The sequence below is a fragment of the Chlorocebus sabaeus genome, chromosome 16, assembly GCF_047675955.1.
Source record: "Chlorocebus sabaeus isolate Y175 chromosome 16, mChlSab1.0.hap1, whole genome shotgun sequence".
Lineage (NCBI taxonomy): Eukaryota > Metazoa > Chordata > Mammalia > Primates > Cercopithecidae > Chlorocebus > Chlorocebus sabaeus.
Window position 1 is genome coordinate 1 of NC_132919.1, and position 18,081 is coordinate 18,081.

An 18,081-nucleotide genomic window follows, 5' to 3' on the forward strand; every position below is an offset into this window, starting at 1 on the left:
AGCTACCTACCTGTGAGTAGTCACAAAGGTTCACGCAGTTTTCTCTAGCCGTCCCTGGCTCGTAGCTCAGCAGATCCCTTCAGATGAGTCAGCCAGCTGTGTACCTGCATGTTCAGGATACTTGTCAGGGGCCTTCCTCAGAGCAAGACCGACGCTTACCTCATCCTTGGGACTTTGGAGCCCGCCCTGGAGAGACTCCAGCCACATCCTAAGGGGCCGTCCGGGTCCCACAGGCTGGTGGGAGTGACTTCTGAGCCACTCCAGACCACACTTTGTGTTCCTACACCCCACAAAGCCACTTAAAGTGCCGTGTTCTGGTGCTGTGTGCCTCACCAGTGTGCCACACAAGCCTGCACGGGGATCTGAGCGGGCGCTGCCTTCCTCAGGCTATGCTTGAGTTTTGGGGCAACTGGAGCACTCGTGGCTGTGATTCTCGCCACTGTCTGGGCTTCCCTAGAGGGTCTCACCCGCAGCCTGAGGACCACATCGGCAGCCACCGAGGAGCCGCCAGGTGCGGCCTTGGTCCCACTCAGTGCTTCTCGACTTTGGTGAGAGAGGAGACAGCAAAACTTCAGCTGGGAGCCCCAGGCCTTCTCTGCTTGGGGCCCTGGGACTGACATAGCACAGATCCTGCCATCCACGTGCTGGGGGCCCCGCCGTGCGGCTCCCTCCTCTGGTTAGGGACTGCACCCTTGGGCTGTGCACCTCCTGGTTCTCACACTCAGGGGCCCAGGGAGGGTGGTGGATGAAGAGAGAAGGAGAAGGGTGGCAGTTTGAGCCCAATTGTGTTGGCTTCGTCTTCCGCCTCTTGTCCCTAAGTACATTGGCAAAGTTTTCCAGATGAAAACTCAGAAGGGATTTTTAATGACTGGAATCTGTGAATTCCATGGAAGCCAAGTCTGTCCACCTCTTTCACCCGCCTCATTTCTCCCCGTTGGGGCTGATTTTGGCAGCGTTCATAGGGGCAGGGACGGAAGGGGTGGGGGTCAGCCGTTGGCCCTGTGTCCCTCCCCTCCTCCCCTCAGCGCCACAGCATTTCGGTGTCATCCCCTTCCGTGCACGCGTCCTCATGAAAACCAGGTGCGGCTGGAAGGAGATGCCTGTGCCCACTCCCGTGACCTTCCCGGCCACCCTGGCTGCAGCGGCCTCTCGGCAGACATCTTTCTGGTACTGCCTTCGTGCCCCTCCCATCACCTGACGCTCGTGTTCCTGAATCTTCACGCGTGTGCTCTGTGCAGCCACCTCACGGGTTCCCTGGGAACGGAGACAGTGTCTCACGCCGGTCAGAATGCTCTTCTCTGTCCACTGAATAGTCCAACACAGAATCATTCCTCTGTGATTATTTATGCTTTGTTATGTAGAACTGGAATAAAGAAAAAGTGAATTTAGACATTACAGCCATCAGGTTGAAGCTTAGTAATTGCATTAGGGAATTAAATGGAAGCATTTGAGCTTCTCGAGTTCTAATTCCACATCTTCGTATCCCCATCACCCCATACCCAGTGTCTAACACAGCTCTTGGTCTAGGAGTTTCTTGATAAATGCTTACTGAATTGAACTGTACTGAGCTTAACATTCCCACCCAGAGTTAGAAGCCAGTCCCTGAACAAATTGCATTTAGAATATGAGTTTGACGTTACTGTGGTAAGGGGTATCCTACACGTCATAATTCCTAGTCAATGTCGGGTATTTAGTCAAATAGACTCAAGTATAGAGAAGCATAGGCCCATCTGGCAAAAGGGCAAGGCATGGTGCTTTAGGTCCAGGTCCCCAATATCAACTATGAAAATAAAACGTCAACTCCAATGACAGCCCTGTCCTAAGCTGGTCACTGTTTACGCTAACAATTATAAACAGCTCGAACTTACTGTCCTGAGAGGCAACGTACCCTCCATTCTCTCTGCAGTGTAGCTGCCTTGGTGGATGGAACATGCCCCTCCTCCCTCCCTCTCCCTATCCCTCCCTCCCCCCTCCTCTCTCCCTCCCTCTCCCCTCCTCTCTCCCTCCTTCCCCTCTCCTTCTTCCTATCTTCTCTCACCTTTCTCCCCCCACCTTCTCTCCTGGACAAGGGGTAGAAGAGAGGAGACCTCTGGAATCTTCTGCTTCATCCAAGCAGCTTGGGGGCAGCATCAACAGCTGCAATTTGGCTGCCCCAGCAGGTGCCTCAGGGCAGCCTTTCTAATGGGAATCCTAGAATCGTGTCTTTCCTTAATGTGTCCTAAAGGCTGGAGGACATGAAGTGAAACAATGCTCCATGCTCAGTCCTGTGATTTTGTGTAATTATTGGACTTACTTTGAAATTAAACTAAATGATACCCAAGGTAGAGCATGAAAAAAAAAGAAAAAACAGGCTATGGTGTTTGAAAAACAAACAAAACCGTTTGGTTTGTTGGTTTGTTCTTAGACCTTCACAGGCTCCTAGGTCACACGTTTCAGTTTCTCAGCAAGTGACATTCTCTGCAGAAGCTGTGTCAGTCTCTTGTTTGATGATGTCAGCCACAGCAGAAAGAAGCACTCCGTAGGCCCCATGCTCAGCACCTTGGCGTGAGCTCCTGCCATCTTTCGTTCATGCTCATCACAGCTCTGTGCAGTGGGCATCCTCCTGATCCCTGTGGGAGGATGGGGGATGGAGGCGGAAGGGTGAGTGATGGCAGGATCACATGAGGGGTCTCTCCCGAGGTAGGGAGGGGAACCGGCCCAGGACCTTAGTGCCCATCGAATCCTTCCTCCTCCTCCTCTGCCTCTCTGTGACTGTTTGACTCAGGCTGCAGGGACGGACATGAGTATGTGCAGAGCCTGTGTGCACCCCTGGGAATGTGTGCTCATATTGGCAGGGAGGGATGTGAGGTTGTACAGAGCGTGTGTGCATACCTTGGCGGTGTATGCTGGCATTGGCAGGGACAGATGTGAGCACGTATGGAATGTGTGTGCACACCTTGGGGATGTGTGCTGGCATTGGTAGGGACAGATGTGTACAGAGCGTGTGTACACACCTCGGGGTGTATGCTGTTGTTGGCATGGACAGATGTGAGCGTGTACAGAGCGTGTGTGCACACCTCGGGGTGTGTGCTGGTGTTGATAGGGACAGATGTGTACAGAGCGTGTGTGCACACCTGGGGGTGTGTGCTTATGTTGCTTTGTAACCGGCAAATACGTGGCCCGTTGCGTCGGGCGGCCCTGCGCCCATGCTGAGTCCGTCAGTGGCCCTCGGGTTGGGGTCTCCGTCTGCCCAGACAGCACTCGAGTGGCTTGAGGTTTCAGATTCTTCCTCTACGGATACTTGGGCCTGCTCAGGACCAAACATCAGAACCAGCCAACTGCAAACTACAAGAACGTTCAAATGCATCTTCAGTAGGAAAAACAAAAGCAATTGGAAAAATTTTCCAACGTGACCCCGTGGTTAAGCCGTTAGATACTCCAGCCAACAGATTGAGTCACTTTAAAATTCACACCAATTAAAATGGTTGTGAGAGTTGCAGAGCTTTACCGCTAAACCTTGAAATAATTGAAGCATTCTGCTCCACTTGCTTACAAACTAGGGTTGGGGATACCTTTCAGTCCAAAGTAGCAACCTTCTAAATCCAGCTTAGATGCGAGGCTCCCACTGACACAGGAAGAGACAGTGGCCCTTGATTATTCTCCTGTGTTCAGATACTGTGTCATTTCCTTTTTTTTTTTTTTTTTTTTTTGTATACTGATCATCACTTCTGCTTTTCCAATTCAAACTAAAGGGAGTTTAGTTCTGTTTTGGAGAAGCTGTGGTTAGTGGTTTCTTTTCATGGTTTGCTTAATCTCTTAAGTCTGGTGCTTACATTACCCAAATAGACTTTTCTTTAGTACCACAGTGCCATAACCAGGGCTTCTCCCTCCATATCTGCTCCCCAGGAGGCTCCCTAGGAATGGGAGCTGGAGATCCAGCCCCTCTCCATGTGCCGTTTTCTTTGAGTCCAAGGCAGGTTTGGCTCAGAGAAGAAAAGAGGCCTCCGGGCTAGCTGCCTCTGACTGCTTGCTTGTGAAATGTTTAATGATAAGGCGACTTCAAAACTAATTTACACATTGATAGTTGTAGCTTGAAGTATCACCGCAGTCATAAGAACAAGAAACACTCCCATAAAGTAGATAAGCAGAAAAAAAGCCATAGAAGTTTAATAGAGCACAAATAAAATGGTGTTGTAAGAATGTACAGTGGGAAATGCTCTCAGTCCAGCCAGATCCAGCTGTGACGTCAGTCCAGCTGTGGTGTCCTCCTGTAAAAACATTCAGCCACATGTGGCCCTGATTGCAATCACTAGTCTGAATTTTGATCCAGAATGTTCTTGGGGGCCGATGCTGGGACTGTTCCAGCAGTTGAGTCTGATTGGGCGTCACGGTGGTGATGTGCTTATCGCAGACAGCTGGGCTGAGTGGTGGCCACCCGTGCACTCGCCACGTGCAGCCGTTATTCTGGTGATGGGGTTGCATGCGGTGCGGCTTGTCCACCTGGGCTATTAAAGTACAGGGAACCCAACCGCGGGCGGGTGCCTCCCGACATGAGAGCTGTCTTTTTTATCCAGGGCCCTCTGGCGCTGCAGACCCCTGCCGCCAGTCTGAGCTCACAAGGAGGTACCGGAGGGCTCTGCTGGGGCATGGAGGTCCCTGAGCAGGTGGTCACTTATTGCTTGTGGAGTGGTCCGTGGCCTGTGAGTTTATTCTCGGGGTTTGTGTGGGCGAGGTTAACCAGTTCACAGCTGGGCACTTACCCCTTACACAGGTGACACTAGTTAAAGTGGAATCTATATTAGCTCACACAGGCGTGTCTGAGGAACTGGGAGGGTGGGGAGGTTTGGCCCTAGCACTAGAGCCTGGGCTCCTGACATTCTGCGTCTTCCTGTTGGGGGGCCGTCAGGGCCGCTGTGAGTCCTGAAGACAGTAGGTGCCATATGGACCAGGGGATGCAGAAGCCTCTAGAGGCTGTGGGGGGCAAGGAGACGGTCGCTTACCCAGAGCCAGCCCTGCCGACACCTCGACGTTAGATGGTGGGAACTGTTTTGGACTCCAGCTTCCAGAAATGTGAGAAAATAAGTCAGTGTTTAGGGTGCTAAATTTGGGGTGATTTAGTGGAGAAATAGAAAACTAGCCCACAAAGGTGCACGCATTGAAATGTGCTCTGTCCAGGTGTTCACAGTGGTGTGAAGGGGATGGCATCAGCGTTCTGGGAACTGTGCAGTTTCACTGAAGGAAGGGGGTTCGCCACTCCTTTCCTCATGTAACTGAAGGTATGTATGCCTGCCACACTGCCCAGGAGACAGGGACTGGAATTCTGACTTTATTTCTTATGGTAACTAAGCCACAGTCAGAACACAGTGAGGGCTGAAATGAGCTTCCTACAGCCTGAACTGGGAAGAGGAATCGCAAGTAGCGTGTTTTTTTCTACACAGACCTGTCCTTTCAGGTTTTGTTAAGTTCTGGAAAAAGGGAGAAGCCAGGCACACCTCAGCGAGGGACAGTGTTTCTGGAGGTGGCACGGCTTCAGCCTTAATGTGGCCGTGTGGTTGGGAGGCTCAGAAACTGCCCTCCAAGGGCACTCATCTGTTCCTTATTGCAGTAATACTTCGTTTACAGAAATCCACAGAAATTACAGTGCGGGAGGCCTCTGGTCTGGATGGGTTTGTGTGGACCGAGGTCACGGGGTGTTGTCCCAAGTGCTTATCCTGATCTGGCAGAGGCTCTGTTTCCAAATAATTATTCTTCAGTTTCAGAGCCTATACCTGAGTGATAGTCTTTTAACTTTGTTGCATAAAAGTAAAGTATGTCTTGAGGGTCTAAAAACCTATTTAGTAGTCATGGCTTTAAACTCATACATGGGGCTTTGGGATGGAGTGAAAACCACCGTCACCTGCGTGGACGCTGCGTGGTATTTTTAGCGTGGTGGCCTGCTCATGCCTTGAGCTCCATCTGCAGTGTGAGCAACAGCTGTGCATTTGAGAAATGTAGGCAGGTCTGCTTGCTCCTCCAGGGGCCTGCGGGCATCCGGGTGAGGGGCCTGGGATGAGGCCACATCAGTGGGAAGGAGCTTGATTGTGTCAGCAGATATGTCTGCTTCTACAGGCCTGAAAGCCAGCCAGAACCCAGTTTTCCTTTGGTCATCTAATGCCAAAAGAAAAAACCGTTTCTTGGAGATTCTTGTAATTTATATTAATGAACCATTTGACCATAAATAAAATGTTATAAATGCATGAGGCTTTACAATTTGGCAGATGTGTAACTCACATGTCATTATATCAAACTGTTGAAGATATTTGTTTCACTTGAAGGCTTTTAGCATTTTATGCGCAAACCAAATGCCAGTAGCATTTTGAAGGAGTATTTTGGAATTTTAAACACAGTGGGACAGTGCTGGGTCTCTGGGATGCTGGTGAGGTGGACGTGACCTCAAGCTCTTGGAGCTTGCAAGCAGGATTCCTAAATTGTCACACCTGCAGTGCTGGAAGTCAAAGTGGGTTTCTGTAAATGAGGTATTAGTGCAATAAGGAACAGATAAGTGCCCTTGGAGGGCAGTTTCTGAGCCTCCCAGACACCCCAGGAGGAAGCGGGGTGGGAGGCAGTTACCCACCAGAACCTGGACGGTGGATCGTGTTTGCTGGTGGCCCTGCTTGGCAGGCCATTACGTGCAATAAGAAACAGGTGAGTGCCCTTGAGAGGTTTCTCAGCCCCCTTCAGAACCGCAAGTGGAAGACGCTCCAAGGTGGGGGGTGGGGGTTCGGTTATCCACAGGAGCCTGGTTGGTGGAGCTGGGTTTGCTGGTGGTCCTGCGTGGCAGGTCATTACGTGCAATAAGGTACAGGTGACTGCCCTTGAGGGCGGTTTCTCAGTCTGCTTCGGAACTGCAAGTGGAAGACGCCCCAAAGTGAGGGGAGGCTGGTGGTCGGTTATCCAGTGGGGCCGGGTTTGCTGGTGGCCGCTGCATGGCAGGTCACTGCGTGGAGCGATGGGAGGTGAGTGGAGTGGGAATAGAGGATACACCCTCCACAGCTACTGCTGGCAGTTGGCTCTGGTAGCAGAAGGGGCATAGATAGAGGGATTCCCATCAGGGGCAACACGACTGGGGTCCCACGTGTGGTGGATGCCGAGGTGTGGCTATATGTAATCTCAGTCTGCACAGCCGTCCTGGTGAGTGGGTTCAGTTACCTTCCCATCTCACATTTGAGAAATCTCGGGGGCTCACATCACAGCTAGGTGGGTTGGAACTAATGTCTCAGGCAGGACGTTGGCCCCAGAGCCCAGATCTTACCCGCCCCCACTCTTTTCAGTCCACCCAGCTTGTAGAGAGGGTTGTGTGGTGGTGGGTGGTGGCTGAGAAACCAACACAGTAGAAGGGGGGGAGGAAATAAACCAGGCAGGAGACACAGGCAGTGCTTGGGAGATCTGCACGGGGTGTGGGTGTGGGAAGCACCTCTGGGCCTGTGAACCCCGTTCTGTGCTCCTGGCTTGCCCAACCTTGGCCCTCAGCCACATGCTGCGTGCTTTAGGTGAAATCTCAGTCCCTCATGTGGTGCGGGCATCTTTTCTCCCTGGCTTTGCCTCTCTTTAAATCACGGAGTCTCAGTGGGGATGGCGGGGTGGTTGGTGGTTCACGGAATTTGCCCTCCACTTCCCCATCCTTGTCCTGTCCTGTCTGGCCTGTTACCTGAATCTGTGTCTCTTCAGAGCCTGCAAATGAGTGGAGGCCACGGCAGCCTCTTGCTGACCGACCTCTCAAACTCTCTTATTCATCAGAATCGTGTTAAATGCTGATTCCTAGGCACCGCATTAGACTCTACGCCTGTCTGGCATGGGTACTTTGGGGAAGGTACAGAAGGTTGCTGGGCTGTTCCAGGAGGGAATTTGCATTTGTAGAATGTCCACTGTGGTCTTTCCAGCACTCTACTTTCCACACACACATGGCATTAAACCTGGAAGATCCCTGGGTGCTGTGCTGGTGAGGAAGCCTCGGCTGGATGAGGGGTTGCTGGGGCTCAGACTTGATTCCTGGGCTGGGGGCTGCGGGCTTATTCTCTTCAGTGGGCCTGCTGATGGGATGCCCTGAGAAGTCCTGCTGTGCGCTCAGGGGAAGGTGCAGAGACAGGCTCAGAAAAGACAGACCATGGATTTAAAAATTCCTACTGGAAAATCTTTTATGAGCAAAGTAATTTGCATCTAACTGAAGACAATCATTGCTTGAATAATTGGTTTGTTGACAAAGTTGGTCCTATGAACAGATTAAAGTTTTCATTCATGCCTTATCTATAATGTAAATAGGAGCTATTACCACAACTTATATTAGCTTTAAATTTCGTATCAGATTGCAGTCCAGATTACAAACGGCTGCTTGATAACCTAATTGATAAAATGGAGGAATTTAGTGCTTGGAACCCAGAGTGAAGGGAACAGAATTGCTTTGGTTTCTCAAAAGCGTGTTGACTGAGTGGTGACCTGGGGTGAAGAGAAGTGGCTAGAGTCATTACACTCGAGGAGATGATCTGCTCCCGCCTTTCTCAGCTGTCTTCTGGACAAAACAAAAGGGTGATAAATGGAAAAATTCAGCACTGAGTTCGTCTATGCCCTGAGCTTCTCATACGGTCATTAATGGGCTGTATCTGTGAAGCCTCCATACAGGCACAAAGGAATTAGGCTAGAGTAAGGCGGCCGGCGACCTCTGGTGTCTGGACCGCGTGTCATTTCCTAAAGCCCTTTTGGATGAAATGACAGTCGCAATGTCTGTTCGGAGAAGTGTAATCTCACGTATGAGATGCAGATTTTAAATGATGCAGATTTTAAACACCAAAGTCAGGAAGCTTGGTGGGAGTGGCTGTCTTCCAAGTGGTTTTCTGTGCTGCCATGGATGAGGTGTGGATGTGTCATCTGTTGGTGAGATCCACTGGTGAAGGGGCTAAGTAAACCATGGAGGTGGGGGGGTGTGAAGCTGCATCTCTTCTGGCATCCCAAGGAAATACATTTTGTAAAACTTGTGAATTTGACCCTGACCCTAACCCTGAGTGTTGAAGTCTGGTGCAGTGTCTTGAGCCCTCTTCTGCATTGAGGGTGAGTGACTGTAAATGACTGATTCCTCAGTGGTGAAAGTTCAAATTTAGCTTCCCTGAGGAAGCCAGACCTCAGTCACCCGTATCTCCATTGTAAACACTGCGGCCCCTACGCGGGTGGCTGCAAGTATCCAGGCCTTCCTTGGAGAAGCAGCCGTGAGGTGCTTGATGATTTGATAACATTAGCCACCTTCTGTCTTCTGTCTAATCACGGTACAAATCATTCTCCTACAAGGAAATGGATCTGGTTTCTTCCCGATCGTTGGAAGAAGCAGCCCGCCTAGGGACTGCACCGTCCTCTGCACTTTCACAGCGAAGCCTGTGTCCGTCTCCAAGGAGTATCACGTGTGTCGTGGGAGTCGCCTCCTTAATTCTTCCTACTTTAGAGGGCTCGGGTAGCTCTGCCTGTTTCACCCGGGATGAGCAGCGGGTGGTCTCTGGCTGCTGTGGGACCAGGGCTTGTGTTTTACCCGGGGCGAGCAGCAGGTGATCTCTGGCTGCTGTGGGACTAGGGCTTGGGGGTGCATCATCACATCCGGTGGCCCGTCCAGGTGGGCATCATTGTCTTTTGCCTGTTGCCTGAGGGAGCTGTGATGCCATGGGGGTCATGCTTGTCAGGGCCAACCCAGTTCTTCCCGTGTACACCTCTCCTGCTGGAGTGCCTTTCCTTATGATGACTTGTTGAATTAACATGGAGAATGCAGAGAGGCTCTGGGCCTCTCTCTCCCGTTCTTACTCCCTGGAGCTGTGAGGCCCAACAAGGGAGCCCATAGCCAGGGGCTTCTTTAAATTTAATTAGAATAAAGATTTGATTACATAGCTAAACACATTTGAAAAGAACTTCACAGATTAAATTCCAGATTCAACCCTTCAGGCCCAGTGGCCACGTTTTGGGGCTCAGCAGGTGTAGGTGGCTGTTGTCTTTCTGTGTTGGCTGAGCAGATTGGGGCGTTTCCAGTTCAGCAGGCAACTCTCTTGCATGGCTCTGCCTGTGGTGAGGGCACCTAGGCTGGAGAGCCTCGTGGGAATCCCTTAGGCCTCTGGCTGCAGCCAGGCTGCATGGTTCCTGTGCCCCAGGTCCTCTGCAGACCCAGATGGATCCCACCACAGAGCCAGCACTGCTAGACTTGGGTACGGTGTGCAGACAGCAGAGGGTCACATCCGGGCCTTGCAGGGGATGGGGTGACTGGCCTCCTTGGCCAGGCTCCTGTCTCCGAGTCTTCAGGGGAAATGCTTCTACCATCCACCATCCACACCGTACACCAGAGGAAAACTGCAGGCTTCTCTGTGGATGGTGAATTGAGATCATGCAGAGTGACTAGGTTTGGGCTTCTGACCAGCGTGGAACCTGATACCTTTAGGTGGAACCTGACATGCCTCCATGTGTACAATGCAAAGAGAAGGCAGCATTGTCAGCTTGAATCCAGATGTGCTCCCGTTTTGAGGTGGAAGGTTCTGGGAGTATTGGCCATTGGTGATTGTGCTGCCATGGAGGACTTTGAATGCAGGCACTGGTTTGGGATAACCCTGGTTTCCTGGTCCTGTATGTGGGCATCCCTGAATATCCCGGACTGGAGGAAGGCAGGGCAGATGGGAGGGTGACAAGAGGTTTCAGGTGTTTCCAGCTTTGGGGACTGATGCCATCAGATGGCCGAGATCAGGATGGTGGTGGCCAGGGACCAAAGCAGGGGTGCGTGGAAATGCCATGTTCCTCAGAGCATGGGGAGGACCTCTTGAACTCTATTCCTGGGCAACAGTTCTTCCATTCTCAGGAATCTGTGCCATTGTAATTGAGTAGCAAATTCTGTAGTTGCTCTAATTACTTACTGTTAAGTCCCCATTCCAATTACCATAAATTAGCAACAGTGATAACAGTTTGCCTGGTCAAACCTTACCAAGAAAAACCAGTGGACCTAGTTTTAGTTGCCTCCAGTTCCCTCCAAATCAGATTCCTTAGCGGCTTGTGTCCCCACACTTGCTGCAGTTCCTCCTGGGCCTGGCAGGCACATTCCAGACATTCACATCTCCGCTCAGATGCAGGCGTGCGCATTATTTATAGAAAATCGCAATGCGCTGTGATCGGCTTGAGCTGACGTTCTCTAGGTGGGAGGTGGAGGTTCAAAAGTTCTAATGGGATGAAATTAGAAATACAAATTTTAAAAATTCACGTGTTATGAACTCTGTTCAGTGATTTTCTCTGAAATGAGAGACTATTTGCAGATGAGGCAGTCAGCCTGCAGCTCTCCTTAGATCTGTCCTAGACCTCGATGCTGTCCTTTGCCCTCTTCCTGGGTGTGGGGTGCTCTGCTTGAAGCAAAACCAAAGGAAAGAACGTGGTCTGCATCACTACTGCAGCCAGCTCAACGCGTACACCCACTAGGAGGGGGGTTTGTTCACTTAACATTTTAAATGCATTTAACATTAAACCAGCAAGTCAGCCAGTGCTTTCTGTAAGCAAGCTGCCTGGCTCATGGGAACCTGGCACTTGACTTTTTGGAAGAGAGTACTTGCTTCTGTGGAGTGTCAATATTTGTCTCATTTCTTGAGACTGCTCAAAGTGATGAATGTGAGTAAATTAGGACCTTTTTTTTTGTAAATTGGGCCACAGAGCTCTCTAGGCACAGTGAGGGGAGTAAACGGCTGTGAAAGATGCCGCCTGATGTGAGCCATGGCCAGGCACTTTGGAACCCGGGATCCCATCTCCAGCCTTTCAAAGGACACAGGAATATAAAATGCAGATGGGAGAGTTCATAATTTGGGCATCTCTGTTCTTTTGAAATCAAAGTGCAAAGAAAAAGTTTTGCCTTGAGGTCTTAACCCATATTTGCTTTTCTCCTGTGGTTTTAAAATTTTCTTAACTGCTTTTTTCTCCCCTGATCCTTAGGGAACTTCTATCTTCATATCTTCTTAAAAGATATGGTTAAATTCAACACTGAAATTTAAAAACATGCTTTCATATTTTTCTTTAAACTGATGTATCTGACATTGGTGAAGAACTAACTGGGAGTATTGGTTTATTTTTATTTTTTTGAGACAGTCTTGCTGTGTTGCCCAGGCTGGAATGCAGTGGCACGATCTTGGCTCACTGCAGCCTCACCTCTTGGTTCACGCCATTCTCCTGCCTCAGCCTCCTGAGTAGCTGGGATTATAAGTGCCTGCCACCATGGCTGGTTCATTTTTGTATTATTAGAGATGGGGTTTCAACATGTTGGCCAGGCTGGTCTTGAACTCCTGACATCAGGTGATTCGCTCACCTTGGCCTCCCAAAGTGCTGGGATTACAGGCACGAGCCACCACACTCGGCCTGGGATATTCTTGATTATAACTGTAACATATCCCTTTAATAAAAACAAAACAGAACAACAACAACAACAACAAAACAGCTGTCTGAAAAGTCTCGAAATTAAAGAGCTCACTTGGACAGGGATTTGGACACCAGTTGAATGGCCCAGCACGCCATAGTTACATGGGCCACTCGGCCTGTTAGATCCTTAGGGTATTTGAAGTCATGTGGATATTTGCATTTCTGCCTCTGGATATCGTGTTAGTATTCAGCTAGCGTTTGAGGTCCAGGCTCAGATCCGGGAAAACAAGAGCTCCTGCCCTCACGGAACTTCTCTTCCATGTGTGTGTGTGAGGAAAATAGAAAGCACAAGATATTTTTTTCAATGAGCTGGGAAGATGGAAAAACAAGCTTAAGATGTTTACTTGTTCAGAAGAAGGGAAGTACAAGGAACACTCAGCTTTGCTGCTGCTGAAGGAGGCCCCTGGTGGAGGCTGTTTCAGAGGTGGGGTTTCTCTGAGAAAGGTGGTAAGAAGCAAATAGGATGCCCCATCTGGTTTGCCAGAGATGGGGAAAGTTAGTATCCCCAAAACGGCTTCAGCATTCTGGCAAAGCTTTGGAAAACCAGCTAGGGTGTGGGACCTTGTTGGCCGCTGGGTAGAAGGAAAACATTGCTGGTCCTGAGGACTGTACTGTTCTTCCACTGCTATAAAGAACTACCTGAGGCTGGGTAATAAGGAAAAAAAGGTTTAATCGGCATACAGTTCTGTGGGTTGTACAGGCTTCTACATCTGGGGAAACTTACAATCAGAGTGGAAGGTGAAGGGGAGGCCGGCATGTCTTCACATGGCTGGAAGGGGAGAGAGAGTGAAGGGGAAGGTGCCATGCACCTCCTAACAACCAGATCTCAGAACTATCATGAGGACAGCACTTGGGGGATTGTTCTAAAGCATTAGAAACCACCCCCATGAGTCAATCACTTCCCACCAGGGCTCACCTCCAACAGAGAGTTAGAGTTCAGCATGAGATTTGGGTGGGGACACACAGCCACACCATGTCAGGCTTCCCATTCTTCTCCTGCACGTGCTTTGCCAATGATTCTGTCATTGGTTTTTGTCTCTGTTGTTACATAATATTTTATTTTGTATCTGAAAAATACATATTTTCAGAGTGCATGTGATACCTTGATTCACCCCTATATTGATGAAATCTGTGTACTTGGGATGTCTTTCACTTTAAATAGTTTCTTTTCCTTGTGCTGGTTATGTTAAGTTATTCTCTCCTAGCTGTTTTGAAATACACAGTAGATGACCCACTGCCACCCCCCTGCTGATATATCAATAGTAGGTCTCGTGTTCCCATTAGGCTGTGTGTTTGTGCCCGTTACCAGCCTCTGCCCATCCTGTTTATGAGTGGACTCTGCTGGGCCCTGTTGACCACCTACTCTTGGCCTCCACGAGATCTGTTCTCAGCTCCTGCTTATGAGAACATGTGCCGATTCCTTGCTTGGCTCGTTTGCTTAACGTAATGTCATCCAACTCCATCCATGCTGCCGCGGATGACAGGGCTCTCTGCTGTGTGGTGGAGTATTGCTCCTGTGTATGTTCGGGCCACATTCCCTTCGTCCACTGTTGACGGGCACTCAGGTGATTCCAGACCTTGGCTACTGTGGATGGGAGCTGAGAGCAGTCACTGGCTTTATATTCGGGGGACGTGAGCCACTTTGATGTTCTCAAGCAGCCATTCCCCAAAGCCCTCCGTAGAATGCTGCATTCGTTTGTACCCATGGCTTCTTCCACTAGGATGCACAGCTGGGAAGCGGCTTTGAGTGAATGCTTGGGTTTCTGTCTTTAATTGGTACCCAGCTACACTGGCCAAGCAGGGGTCCCAGTGACCCTGGACACTACCTCACATAAGATCCAAAGATGCAGTTAGGTTCTTTTTTTAACTTAAAAAAAAAAAATGCTTTTGACCTGGTTAAGCTATAGCATTATCAGTTAGAGTTTTTCTATATTGGAAAGGTGTATATTTTATTTTCTAAGAAAGAAAGAAATCCTGTTAAATACTCTAACCACAGATTAAATCGTGTCAAGGAAAGAGGTACTATTTTGGGGGAAAATTACCCCTTCATGTCAAAGATCAAGGAGATGACTTACATTGTTTAATTGAGTTAATTATGAAATCTTAAGTGGTTTTAAGAAGATGAGCTGTGGATGCTGCAAGACATGAGACTGATACTGATTTAATGTTAGTCAGCCCTGACAGAATGTGGGTAATATTTAAAGCTTGCTCCAGTATTGCTTGATAGATTGTAAGTTAATGTAAAGATCTGTTTGACACTTTTATTTTACAAAATATTATTGAGAAAAAGTTTGACAGCCAAGGAATGGCCTTCAACCAATTTCTTCCTAATTTCTATCACCAGAAAATTTTGTCCTGTTAATTCCAGAATTTACTTTTGGAAAGTTCCCGTAAGTAGAGCAGAGGTATTGGTGGTTGAATGGTGACTTGAATTTAGGTTAGGATCATTAAATATTTCATAGTCATGTTTGTCTTGGTGGTTTTAGCAATTTTATATTAAACTTAGAACTGTGAGTCAAACCAAATGTGTTCTTTTGCTTTTGTGATACTCCTTTGTATGACTATACTGGTAAAGAATGATAAAATGTGTATTGGGTATTTTTTCTATGTAGATATTAGGATTTTTAGGGGAACAAATTAATCATTCTTCTAATGTACACTGTGCTGTGTGTTGGGTCCTTTGTATATTAGTTGAATCACTATAATGAGGACCACTTGAAAGTCTGTTTCTATACCAGATCTTTTATATGTTGACTTGTGTTATGCAAAATCCTTCATCCTCTAAGAAGACTAAGCAATGGGTTGGAGGAGAGATTTAATCACCCATTAGGTCTATTCTGAATGCCCAGAATTGAATGCAAGTACTAATTATGTTTTTGAAGTGAGGTGTGTGTGTGTGTGTGTGTGTGTGTGTGGTGGACTTCTTTTTAGGTCATGGGAGGGAGGTAAAGCAAAGATGAGATTTGCTGATGAACATTTGTGCATATGCTAGTGGAGAAGTCATATGACTTGACTGCACCTGCGTACTCTGATTTTGGTTTCGTTAGTGTCCGTAGCCACAAGCCTCAGCCACCTCTGGGACCCACCCTGAGGGGCTGTGGTGAGGGTTATTACAGAGTCGTGTGTCTTAGTGAATGGCACAAACGGCCTTGTGGGCCTACTTTGGCTTTGTTTGAACCTGTAGATTGTTAAACTAAGTTTAACATTTTGAGGATTATAAATTGTGATTCTTGTCTAAGAGGAGGTTTTTGTTGTCTCTGAAGACAGGAGCCGTAATACAGATGGTCCCTGGCTCCCGAAGGTTACATTTGTGGTTTTTTTTCAACCTTGTGATGATGTGAACTAGTCACACTCAATGCATTGTTTGGCCCAAGATGGGCTGCCTCTGGATGAACCCGTTGTAAGTTGAAACTATTATGTCAAATGAACTTTCTATTTAGGATATTTTCAGCTTACGCTGGGTTTATTGGAACAGTTTCATTCCGTGGTAAGTCAGAGAGCATATGTGCTCATAAAAGTAGAGACAATCTCATAGATACCGTGAGATATAATGTCTCTGATGTTATAGAGATACGATGAAAACAATCAAGTGGGACTTGGAAGCCTTGGAGGGACCCACATGGGCGATTCCTGGAATGCAATCCTGAGCGCCACTGGCTCTGGATGTGACATCTGTGCCTTCTGCTTAGCCCAGTGTGTTATTGGCTGCTCTCGAGGGCAGAGTGGTCCAGCGTTCCTGTGTTTAGGTGTTTGAGCTGCCTTAAGAGGCTAGGTCAATTCTCACTGGTGTCTTCAGGGCTTTAGGCCTTCTGAACAAGCAGGAGGAAGGGCGACTTTGTAGAGCTTTGGAAATCTCAACAGACTTCAGGGCCATCCCCCTTGGCAGGAGAGAGCCCCACTGGAGGCGAGCAGGGTGCCGTGCGGGCCTGTGCTGGGCCCAGGCATGTACGGACGTTGTGAGGGCCACAGGACACAGATCGGTCTTGGTTCACAACTGGTGTCGATGGCCACGCAGCATTTCTGCCAGGTATATGAGTGCGGGGACTTGGGTTTTGGTGTGTGCGTCCTGGTTGCCTAGTTGCTTGGAAGACCCCTATTCAGACCCAAACCTGAGTCACCGTGACAGGCCTCCTGCTTCACACGCCACACGGAAGCCGTGGCGTTGGTCACTGACACCCACCAGCTGTCAGATGTGCGTGTGTATCTTCCTTGGTCTCGTGATGGGTCTTGTTTTGAGGTTATAGTAAACGTTCTTTACGAAGGGTTTTGGATTTTTTATGTTGTTTGCAAGGAGACAGCAGGGAGTGCTTAAGCAGTGAGATCCCCTTTCCAACCAATGCAATTTCAGATCCCAGCAGGTAATTAAGGCAGCGGAGCTATAGGATCACCTTTCCAACCAATGAGAATTCAGATCCCAGCAGGTAATTACGGCAGCGGAGTGGGTGGCAGAACCCTGAACTGTGGCTGTTCCTGGTGTCTTGCCCCGCGGACAGAGCGTGCTGGGGCCTCCGTGGTCCTCTGTGGGGTGAGTGGAGCGCATGAGCTGGGTGCTGCTGGGCCCTGGCTGGCTCCCCAGCCCGGGGTTTATGCAGCACTCGTTAGACAACTTGGAACCCAGAAAGCAGCACGAGGAGAACGGGATTGTGCCTTTCTGGATCGTTGGTGCTTCCCAGTCTCAGACACTGAGCAGGCTCTGAGGGGTCTCGCCGGGAAGACTTGCACAGTAGGCCCCCAGGGTGGAGTGGGGCTGCAGCGGGTCTTGCAGGAGCTGGAAGTGGGGGTGAATGTCTCGCAAGTGGGACCTTTCAAATGGGCCCAGTAGGATGCATCCGTGGAAATGGTGCCACCTAACGCAGGGCTGCGGCTAGCAGGACCTGAAAGGCTGCAGCGGGCTCTGTTTCTGCTCTCTCTCTCTCTTGAGTCTCTGCACGGTTTTCCTTGGTTTTTGTCTGTTTGGAGGACGCTTCCCCCCTTCTTGCGCTTACCTAGCCTTCTGAGCTTCCTTGTTGAGTATGACAAAGCCCTGAGAACCATTTTTATCGCATAATTGGGTTATCCTGGTGGCTGGATAAATGACCTGCAAATGTGGGTGACTCAGTAGCTCTGAGGGTGTTCAATATGCAAGACAGAGGTGGGAAGGAAATGTTCAGGCAGGCATCAGAGGATCTGTTCTCTGCTTCACACTAGGGCCTTGGTTTGCTGAGAGTCTTCACACTCAATCCAAAATGGGGATAATGAAGTCTCACGGATTCGGCTTCAGCTGAGAGCTGCCTCCAGCACAGTCTTGTGTGAGTAACAGTTTCTATGTTTGGTGCGAAGGGCGGGCGTCAGTTGATCTTATTTGTGGTGGTGCTTATGGTGGGTTTTCCGTGAGGAATGTAGACTTTATTAGCTTTGGCAAGGGAATCCTGAGTGATAAATTGGAAGAATGTTTCAGGAAATTCTGGAACCTGCAGTGAATCTGGAATCTGTATGAAATTGAGATTTGGATTCTCACGATTTCCTAATGCTACCCCGAAACCCAGTAGTTGAGACAGTCGTAGAGCTTCAGTTGTGCTGCCCTGGTTCCCCATTTTAAAAGGAACACGTTGCTTTCATCTAGAATGTTCTGAGCTCTGAGTGCTGCTGGCAGAGTGACCAGCTCTCTGCATCAGAGGG

The 18,081-nt window shown here is 49.2% G+C and overlaps 1 protein-coding gene across 1 annotated transcript in view; it reads left to right on the plus strand.

The window, feature by feature from the left end:
• Positions 1-11: 11 nt before the first annotated feature.
• The window catches only part of LOC140713572 (uncharacterized), an 89,230-nt gene continuing 71,160 nt past the window's right edge, over positions 12-18,081 (plus strand). Inside the window, exon 1 of the mRNA XM_073023830.1 lies at positions 12-17,711. The gene's annotated coding sequence lies outside the window, so the exon portion shown is untranslated. The remainder of the gene's footprint in view (positions 17,712-18,081) is intronic.